The 8747-nt window shown below is 34.9% G+C and overlaps 1 pseudogene across 1 annotated transcript; it reads left to right on the forward strand.

Annotated features, from left to right (window-relative positions):
- Positions 1-354: 354 nt before the first annotated feature.
- LOC143613980 (tobamovirus multiplication protein 2A-like) lies at positions 355-4472 on the forward strand (annotated as a pseudogene). The gene is made up of 6 exons (XR_013150218.1): positions 355-858; positions 1098-1199; positions 1808-1887; positions 1988-2094; positions 2757-2968; positions 4201-4472. The product of XR_013150218.1 is annotated as a tobamovirus multiplication protein 2A-like (transcript).
- The last annotated feature ends 4275 nt before the right edge of the window (positions 4473-8747 follow it).

The following is an 8747-nucleotide window of genomic DNA, read 5'->3' on the forward strand; positions in this document are numbered from 1 at the left end:
TCATCATCCAAAAAACAAATCCGTTAATTAAATAATATACTTTCGGTTTGGCGGGTACTGTGACGTGACACTGGGTCCCACACACAAAAACAATAGGGCCAGCAATTGAATAAAGTTTTTCTCATTTTAGGGATAACATTCTTTAAAAATAAAAATATAACCCAAAAAATATTTTCAAACTTTTAAATATTTTTTTCTTCCAATCGATTTTCAATTCACCCCACTTTTCAATTCCACCAATCCATCATCTTACACACACCCACCGATTATCAATACCCACATACATCAACATCTGTAAGTATTCTCTTCTTAATCAAGAATCATCCATAAATTCAATCCAATTTCGGATCAATCGGGTTTTATTCGATGATCCTCCACTTGGGTATTGCGAATTCGTTGATTATTGTTCATAAAGTTTATAAATTTATTATAAATTCGTTTGATTTAATGGGGTTTGATAGTTTTCTTGATTTTTTTATATTTTATTGTATTTTGTGAAATTTTTTTCATTTTTTATTGATTTAATTATTTTTTTTTGGGTTTTGTGATGTAGGATTGAAGTAGTTGATAAGAAGTAAAGAACATAATATTGTTGGTTTGAGCTAATTGAAGGTTGATAATACAAGCATGGGTTGTAAGGGGTTTTTGGAGTGTTTGTTGAAGCTTTGTGAACTTCTTATTGACACTTGTTGGTTTGGCTATGGTGGGATATGGAGTTTACATGTTTATTATGTATGCAAATGCTGCAAAGGGTGACTTTGAACCGCCAAATGGAGAGTCGGTTAAGCTTGGTCGGCCGATGTTGATGGCTGTTGCATTGTCTAGCAGCACCATTTTTGATAACTTGCCTAAAGCTTGGTATGTGTTAAATCTAGATATTATTATATTTATGTTGTTTACGGGATCCAAGAACTTCCTATATTGTATTCTGTTATTGTCTGTTATAGTTATCGGTTTTTACGTATTGTAAACTGTGCATCAACTTGTTAGGCTTATAATTTTTAGTATTACAAAGCTTTTATGTCAATTTTTTGGTAGCTGAAAGTCTGAAACTGTAATATGATTAGTTACTAATTAATTTACCTTGTTTTGCGCAGGTTCATTTATCTATTTATTGGCATTGGTGCAGCTCTCTTTATCATATCTGTTTTTTGGTTTGCATCGGAGCAGCAACTCGAAGTGGATGTTGCCTAACTTGTGTATCCTTTCTACTTCATAACTCTGCTACACACTCAAACTTATATTTGTTGGAAAGGCGTTCAAATCAGGACAACAAAAATGTCGAGAATTGCGAGAACCACTAATGAAGTTGTACTTTTAGCTTTAAAAAGTGATACATAAGGCATTTACAATATTACATAACCGCCTATCCACTATCTCATTAAATCATCAATGCACTAGGTACAAAGTGCTTTATGCGGTTCTCGAAGTTCTCAACATAAAATTGGTTCTGACAAGAGTGTGTCCCTATTACCTATATATGTGTGTGTGTGTGTATTTTAGGGAGTAACTTACATGGGAATAGTTAATCAAGAAGGTAAAATGTCAAAATGGGCATATTTTGTTATGATGGGTCAATTATGCTCGGATCGTGTTGGGTGGTTGATCCGCCACACTTTTGTTAATTTTCCAAAAATTTTATAAGTTATCGAATAAATTAAGCAATGTAGGTGGTTGCAAACATATTTCGGCTACTTTTTAACAGTTTGGCATGTTCCCTTAAAAGCATTTTTCTTTAACTTAGTGGTTGATGCTTTATTCAATATAATAATACCCTCTTTGAGTTGATTTTCTTGACTCAATGTAGTACTCTGTCCTTGTGATCTTGTTAATTCTGGTGGAATTGGGATGTGCTGCTTTCATCTTTTTGACAAAAGCTGGAAATCTGTTAGTTTACTTTCGACTACTGTTTTAATTATTATTATTATGTAGCCGTTTTGTATTTATCTAGTTCTAATTCTTTGAGCATAAATATTATGGTCTTCAGGAAATCCCACTAGACAAGACCACAAATTTCGACAGGATATATGGATTTCTGGAGAAAAAACTGGAAAATATGCAGATGGGTTGCTCTCAGGGGCTGTTGTATTGGAGGTATGTCGGTAATATATCTTGCACTTGTATGTTTAGAAAAATCATGTAAGTAGGATAAAAAGTATTATTTCAAAGATGCGAATTTTGGTTCGTTTACTAATGAGCTGGGTTGATTTGGGCCTCTAACGGGTAAATAAAAAAGATGAACTTAAGAAAATTCGTCCAATAGGTCAAACAGGGTCATAAAACGTCTTAAATGATTTTATTAAAAAGAATAGATTACCATTTACATAAAAAAATTCTCATAATCATACCCAGCACTAATCATTTATGTAAGTGTGAAATGTTGGATGATTCGGGTCAATTCAACCCAACCCATCCTGTTTTGACCTATTATGTCTAATGGGTAAATCAAAAGAATTGCTTAAGGAAATTGGTCAAACGGTCAAACAACATCCAAAGTGGATTTTAGTGCATACAACTTTCCTAAATTATTCTATTAAAAAAGTAGATTCTTATCGACATTATATTACAGTTTTTAATCATATCCGACACTAGTTATTTATAAAAGTGTGAAAAGAATTAATTTAATAGAAGAATGATTTGGGTCAACCGGACCCGTTTGGCCCGTCATATTATCAGCCTACTTTTTGACATCTGTAGGTATAATGGTTATCACACTTGCATTCGCTTTCAAATATTGATTAAATGTCGATTTGCAGGCTCTTGTGTTCTTGTTAGCTCTTATGGTACCGCGCTGCAAACAGTCCTGCTGAATATGACAGTGATGATGAGTGCATAGCGGGCCCCAGGCAGCAAAGACAGCCATTGATCAACAGGCAACCGGTTACTGCAACACCTCCTCCGGTTTACTGGCACCCTTGATAGCCGTCCAAGCAGAAATGATGCATGGAGTACACGAATGAGGGAAAAGGTGCGTGTATTTCACTTTTTACTAGTCTTAAAACTTGAGAATTCATTAATCTTAGTTAGTGTTTTGGTGAAGTTTTATATCCATTTGTTTAAGTGATGTGATTGATTAGTTTGTTGAAGTATTTTTAAAACTATTGTAGTCTTTAAAAGTAGTTTCCTTGAATAGTGTGGATTATCGAGTTGTATCCAACTTAAAGTATTTTTGGATATTACGTAACCAAAAAAACACTTTAACAAAGACAAATGTACTTACGTAACCAAAAAAACACTTTAACAAAGACAAATGTACTTTATGTTGGACGCAACTCAATTTTTTTAAAAGAATTATATTGAGATGTTGGCAAGAATAAAAAACTTAACAAAACTGCATATTTACATTCATACTATACACTAAATCTTACTAACTATTAGAAAAAGACTAAATTATATTTTAAATGAATATTAAAAAGAAAGTACAAATATTTTAAAATAGACAAGAGTTTGGCTCGTTTAATTTACAAGAGCTCGAACCCAAGCTCGGGTTATTTCAAACTCAATTTCTAGAGCTTGAACTTGGCTTGTGAGTAGTTGTTCATGCTTGAGCTCGGCTTGGGCTTGGGCTTGGGCTTGTTTATTATATATAATTTAGTTTATATACATTTCATATATTATATATATATATAATTGTAATTTATATATATAGCATAAATATATTATTTAGTTGTTTTTATCATCAGTTTATATATAATAATAATCATATAAATGTATATAAAATAAAATTTATATTAATAATAGGCTTGTCTAGGCTCACGCGCCAGCTCAAGCTCTATAAGTGAAGCTTGGGCTCAAGCTCCTTTATTACGGAAGCTTATTTTTAGGCTTGGGCTCATTTAAGCTTGTCACGATTTGAGCTTTTAGTGAGCCGATCTTGAGTAGCTCATGAACGGATTGACTCGTTTACACTCTAAGAATTAACCAAATACACTCGATATCGAAGTATCTGATTTTAATAACTTTGGACAGTAGAAGCACATCCAAACATTATTTTTATAATTCATTTTGTTACGACTACTCGACTAGTTATCCTTTTCTGAACTTATTCAGTATCAGATGTTCACTGCCGAAACGCACACCCAAACCTCTATATGACTATATCTTATTTTGTGTTATATGACTTTTCTCCTTAAGTTATAACAAGAGCTTTGTTTATATAATATTGAGAATTGAACCTTGTTTTTGTTGTGTTTAAAACAGTACGGGCTTGATACAACAGAGTTCACATACAACCCGAATGAGCCAAACAGGATGCAAGCCAATGCACAACCAACTGAGGAGAAAAGCCGATGCTCCATCATGTAACAACGGTCTGAGAATGTGTCATTTTTTGTTCGATTGATATTTGATCTCTGTATGTTTTGTCACCATAACATGTTCTTGTTGAGTGTGTATAAAACACAGTTTCAGGAGCTTCTTGTATTTTTTACTTATCTTCAGTATCATCTTCTCTGTGTTGTTTATGGTAGCCATTTTTGTTGAAAAATTTTACTTGTCTTGTATTTTTACGCGTTTTCGTTTGAAAATTTTTATACGCATTAAGTTCGGCCCACTGGCATACGTTGTTAAGATAGTTTAAGTGGTGTTTGGATTAGCAAAGTCTTCAAAATTTAAGTGCTTCTACTTATTAGATTTGGAGATGAGTTTATTTAAGTAAATGTGAGATTAGTGGCTTAAAATAGCTTTATTCTACCTTGTTATCTAATTCTCATTACATAGGTATGGTTAGCACGAGTGTATACTTGGTTACTCCTGAGTCCTGAGGTTTAAGAATTAGAGTTCTTGTAAACTTTGTTAATACAAAGAATTGAGAGTTTGAGTTTGTTTTGAGTCTTATCTGTCTAGCTTGACTCGAAAAGTCTATAAATCGCTCTAATAGATATCCAGACACTAAATCTAATTGACTCGTGAAAAAAGTTCTTGATTACGGGTGTTTGCCTTTGCATGAATCGTTTTCGGAAGCATTGCTGTATTGGGGATTTTGTTTATGCCATCGACGAGGGTTAAATATATGATATCTTTCTCTCTTTTATTTATAGCATCACTGGCAGTCACAAACGAAACCGTCTGTTGTTGATACTCAATTATTTGATTGTGGGTAATTTGATCTCTAGTGGATTACCGGCAAGTTTCATGAGGGCGCAATGAGTTCCCAAAAACCTCTAAAATCTAGACATAGTTTTTTTTTTCTTTTTTTTTAATTAACCTTTTTTAAAATTTAAAACCACGCATTTTATTTATAAATCTCTTTCTTTAAAACTTTTGAGGTGATCATGCAACAACCCTCTAAAACCATGCATATTTCTCTACAAATGAAAACATTAATCAAATGTTATTTCTTTCTTTGACAAATGAATTAAAACAATGAGGGAAGATTCAAATCAACCTCAAATCTATCAACGAAATGCAGCCTCACAGCCATCTTTAACACCGGAAATCAGCCACCAATCTCCGTCGCCAGCACCACCCTACATGCAAAACAATCACCAAATGCCACCAATGTTTTGGCCAAACTACGGTGGCCTTCCGCCTCCTTATCCTCGACCACCTTTTATGATGGGTCCTGAATCAATGCTACTTTACCATAATCAAAGACACAGTTGGTCCATAGGCCTTTGTGATTGTTTCTCTGACCTTAAAACAAGTATATATGAATATTCCTTAAACCATTAATAATGTCTAAACATGTTTTATTGTTTTGAGATTATATGTTTTATCCTTTTGTTTTTATAGGTTTCTTGGTTCTTCTTTGTCCATGTGTTGCATTTGGAAAGATTGCAGAAATTGTTAACCAAGGAGAAACAAGTAAACCTCTTTAAAACCCCTTGAAACGGACCAAATCGAAAATAGTCTGGTATGATATTCGAGGGTTCGGTTTTTATGGTTTGCCCATTTAATGGTATAGTCCCATTTAGAACTTGATACTTGTAGCGTAAAGGAATTGTTTGTTTTTTTTAACACCAGTTCCTAGATTTTCTATATCATGCATGATTTGAACCAACTTTTTTTATTGTAGGGCACATCATTTAACCATCAGGATGTCCCTTTAGGGACCGAATCATCTCTTTAACTTTTATCATTTATATATTTTCTACTTTTGAATATATGGTTATGCGTATGTATTATAGTCATAAATCACCTTTATCGTTTTAAAAATTGAAAATGAAACTAAAGATATGCAAAGAAAAATCAGTTCAAATCGTCATACCAGCAAGCCCATCTGTTTAACCAAACCAACCCGCACTACCACAAAAATAGGTAAAAATGACTGGTATTTGTGAAAAACATAAACAGTTGCAACATTAGCAATCGGATTAGCGACTCAAGCCAAATGGTTGCAAAAGTCACGAGGATTTAAGCAACCACGGAAACTAGTTGCAAATCGGTCATAAACGGCGATTTGCATCCATTTTGAACGTCTCAAATGGTTGTTTTGTAGTAGTGTCGATTTGGACATTTGGTTTGCTGTTCCTTGAAACCATAGTTAGCGGTTCGACAACGGATTTCCATCAAAACTGACTGAGCAGAAACATTCTAAGTTTCTAACTGCAAGCAACAACTGGCTTAAATTTATTATTTTAAAAACATTACAGTTTGGAGTGAACCTGGTGCACTATATTGCTTTCTATACATAATACACGCGGGATTTATGGAACTCGTCGATTTGATTTCGTATTTTCTTTTGCACGAGCAATGTTTCGGTACCATAGGCTACGAAGGGTGTGTCATTGGTTTCATTTTGGCAACATTTTACAACGGCCTGTATCGCACTAAAATGAGAAGAATTTGGCATCTAAAAGGAAGTCTGTCTAGCGACTATTGCCTTCATCTCTTTTGTCACCATTGCGCGTTATGTCAACAATATCGACAACTTGAGCACCAAGGATTCATCGTTTACCAAGGTGCACGTTTACTATTAGTGACACGTTTTGTATTAAAAGTGTGACACATACATACATATGGCTTATTAGTTTACTTATTTTTATAGGATGGGAAAGAAATCAGGAAAGGATTAGACAAACAATGGCTACAAGGTATCCTCAAGCACCTCCCAAGGTACAAGAGATGTCAAGATAAGACTAAACATGAGTTGTATATATGTAATTTAGATAGTTAAAGTTTATAGAAATATGTTTATTTTATCAAATAACTTTTGAGTAACCAACCATCTATCAGCACACCAAAATAATCGTCATCAATGCTATTATTACAACCCATATATATTATATAGCCGAAGGGTGTTTAGATAATGTTTCACATGTCATGTTTGTTTTGGGGTATTGGGATGTTAAGATACTAAAATTTTCTATTTAAAACTTTAGAGGTACGAATAAAGTATTATAACCTAAAAAATGTTAGCACAAGGCAGGCGCTTTTGAGTTTAACCGATAAGAAAATCTCAAAATTCTTGTTGCATTATGCCTCTACAATCAGAGGGGACAGGGTGATCCGTGATGGACCATCCATCACACGTTATACCACCACGAACACCGCAGCCGGTCCATCCCCCATCACGCGTGATGGGGGTCCGGCGTGATGGCTATCACATTGCTTGTCCAAGAATGTGACCGTTGGGGGGGATTTAATAATAAAAAAATTAAACAATATAAATAAACAACCATTTCAATCCAACTCAAAACACTCTCAATCTTCTACTACAAAAACCTATTTCTTCACCATTTTAATTCAAAACAAAAAAATATGGAATTACCGAGCAACTCGTTTCCGCTAGACACCGATAGCTCTTCGTCTTCAGACGATGACATTGTTGAATGTTTCCAGTTGTTATATAACGAACTTGAAGGCCCGAGCCGTCCAAAGAAAAAATGGTGGATCGTGATCATATACATGCCCACGATGTGCTAATGAACGACTATTTTGTGGAGGAGTCGAAATACAATGACGAGACGTTTAAGGAACGGTTTCTTTTGCCGAAATCTTTATTTTTAAAGATTGTAGCCGACATCGAAGCAAGCGAAGAATGGTTCAAGAATCTTATGACGCGAGGGGCAAACGAAGTTTTACGACGCTTCAAAAATGCACATCCACTATTCGTCAATTAGTGACAGGTAACCCACCCGACCAATTCGATGAATACTTACAAATGTCTCAGAGAACTTCACGTGAATGTCTGCAATTCTTTTGTAACGCGATTATTAAATTGTATGGCAAAGAGTTTCTACGAAAACCAACAAGACACGACATTACACGTCTTTACGCCGCGCATGAGTCTAGATGGCATTTTCCAGGGACGCTCGGTAGCATCGATTGTACACATATTGAATGGAAGAATTGTCCACGTGAGTTTCGAGGGGCGTATGTTAGGGGTGATATCAAACGACCGACCATCTCACCTGAAGCGGTTGCGTCAAATGATTTATGGATTTGGCATTCTTATTTTGGTGTTTCAGGCTCAAACAACGACATTACTGTTCTGTACGCATCACCGTTGTTTCAGAGCGTAATAGATGGTACCGCACATTTCTGACAGTATTTTGTCAATAAGAGATATTACAGACGTGACTACTATCATGTCGATGGTATCTACCCGCAATAGTCTGTTTTTGTGAAAGCCTTTTGGTTTCCTATCGAGACCAATGAAAAGGCGTTCAAGAAGTTGCAAGAATTGGCAAGAAAAGATGTCGAGAGAGCTTTCGGTGTCTTAAAGGGTAGATGGTGCATACTTAGTCGACCGGTTCGTGCAATAAAAATACCCACGATCTCTAGCTTTGTATATGCATGCATCA

The sequence above is a fragment of the Bidens hawaiensis genome, unplaced genomic scaffold (genome assembly GCF_021521415.1).
Source record: "Bidens hawaiensis isolate Kalapana, Puna unplaced genomic scaffold, B.hawaiensis_p1.1 tig00038597_1, whole genome shotgun sequence".
NCBI lineage: Eukaryota > Viridiplantae > Streptophyta > Magnoliopsida > Asterales > Asteraceae > Bidens > Bidens hawaiensis.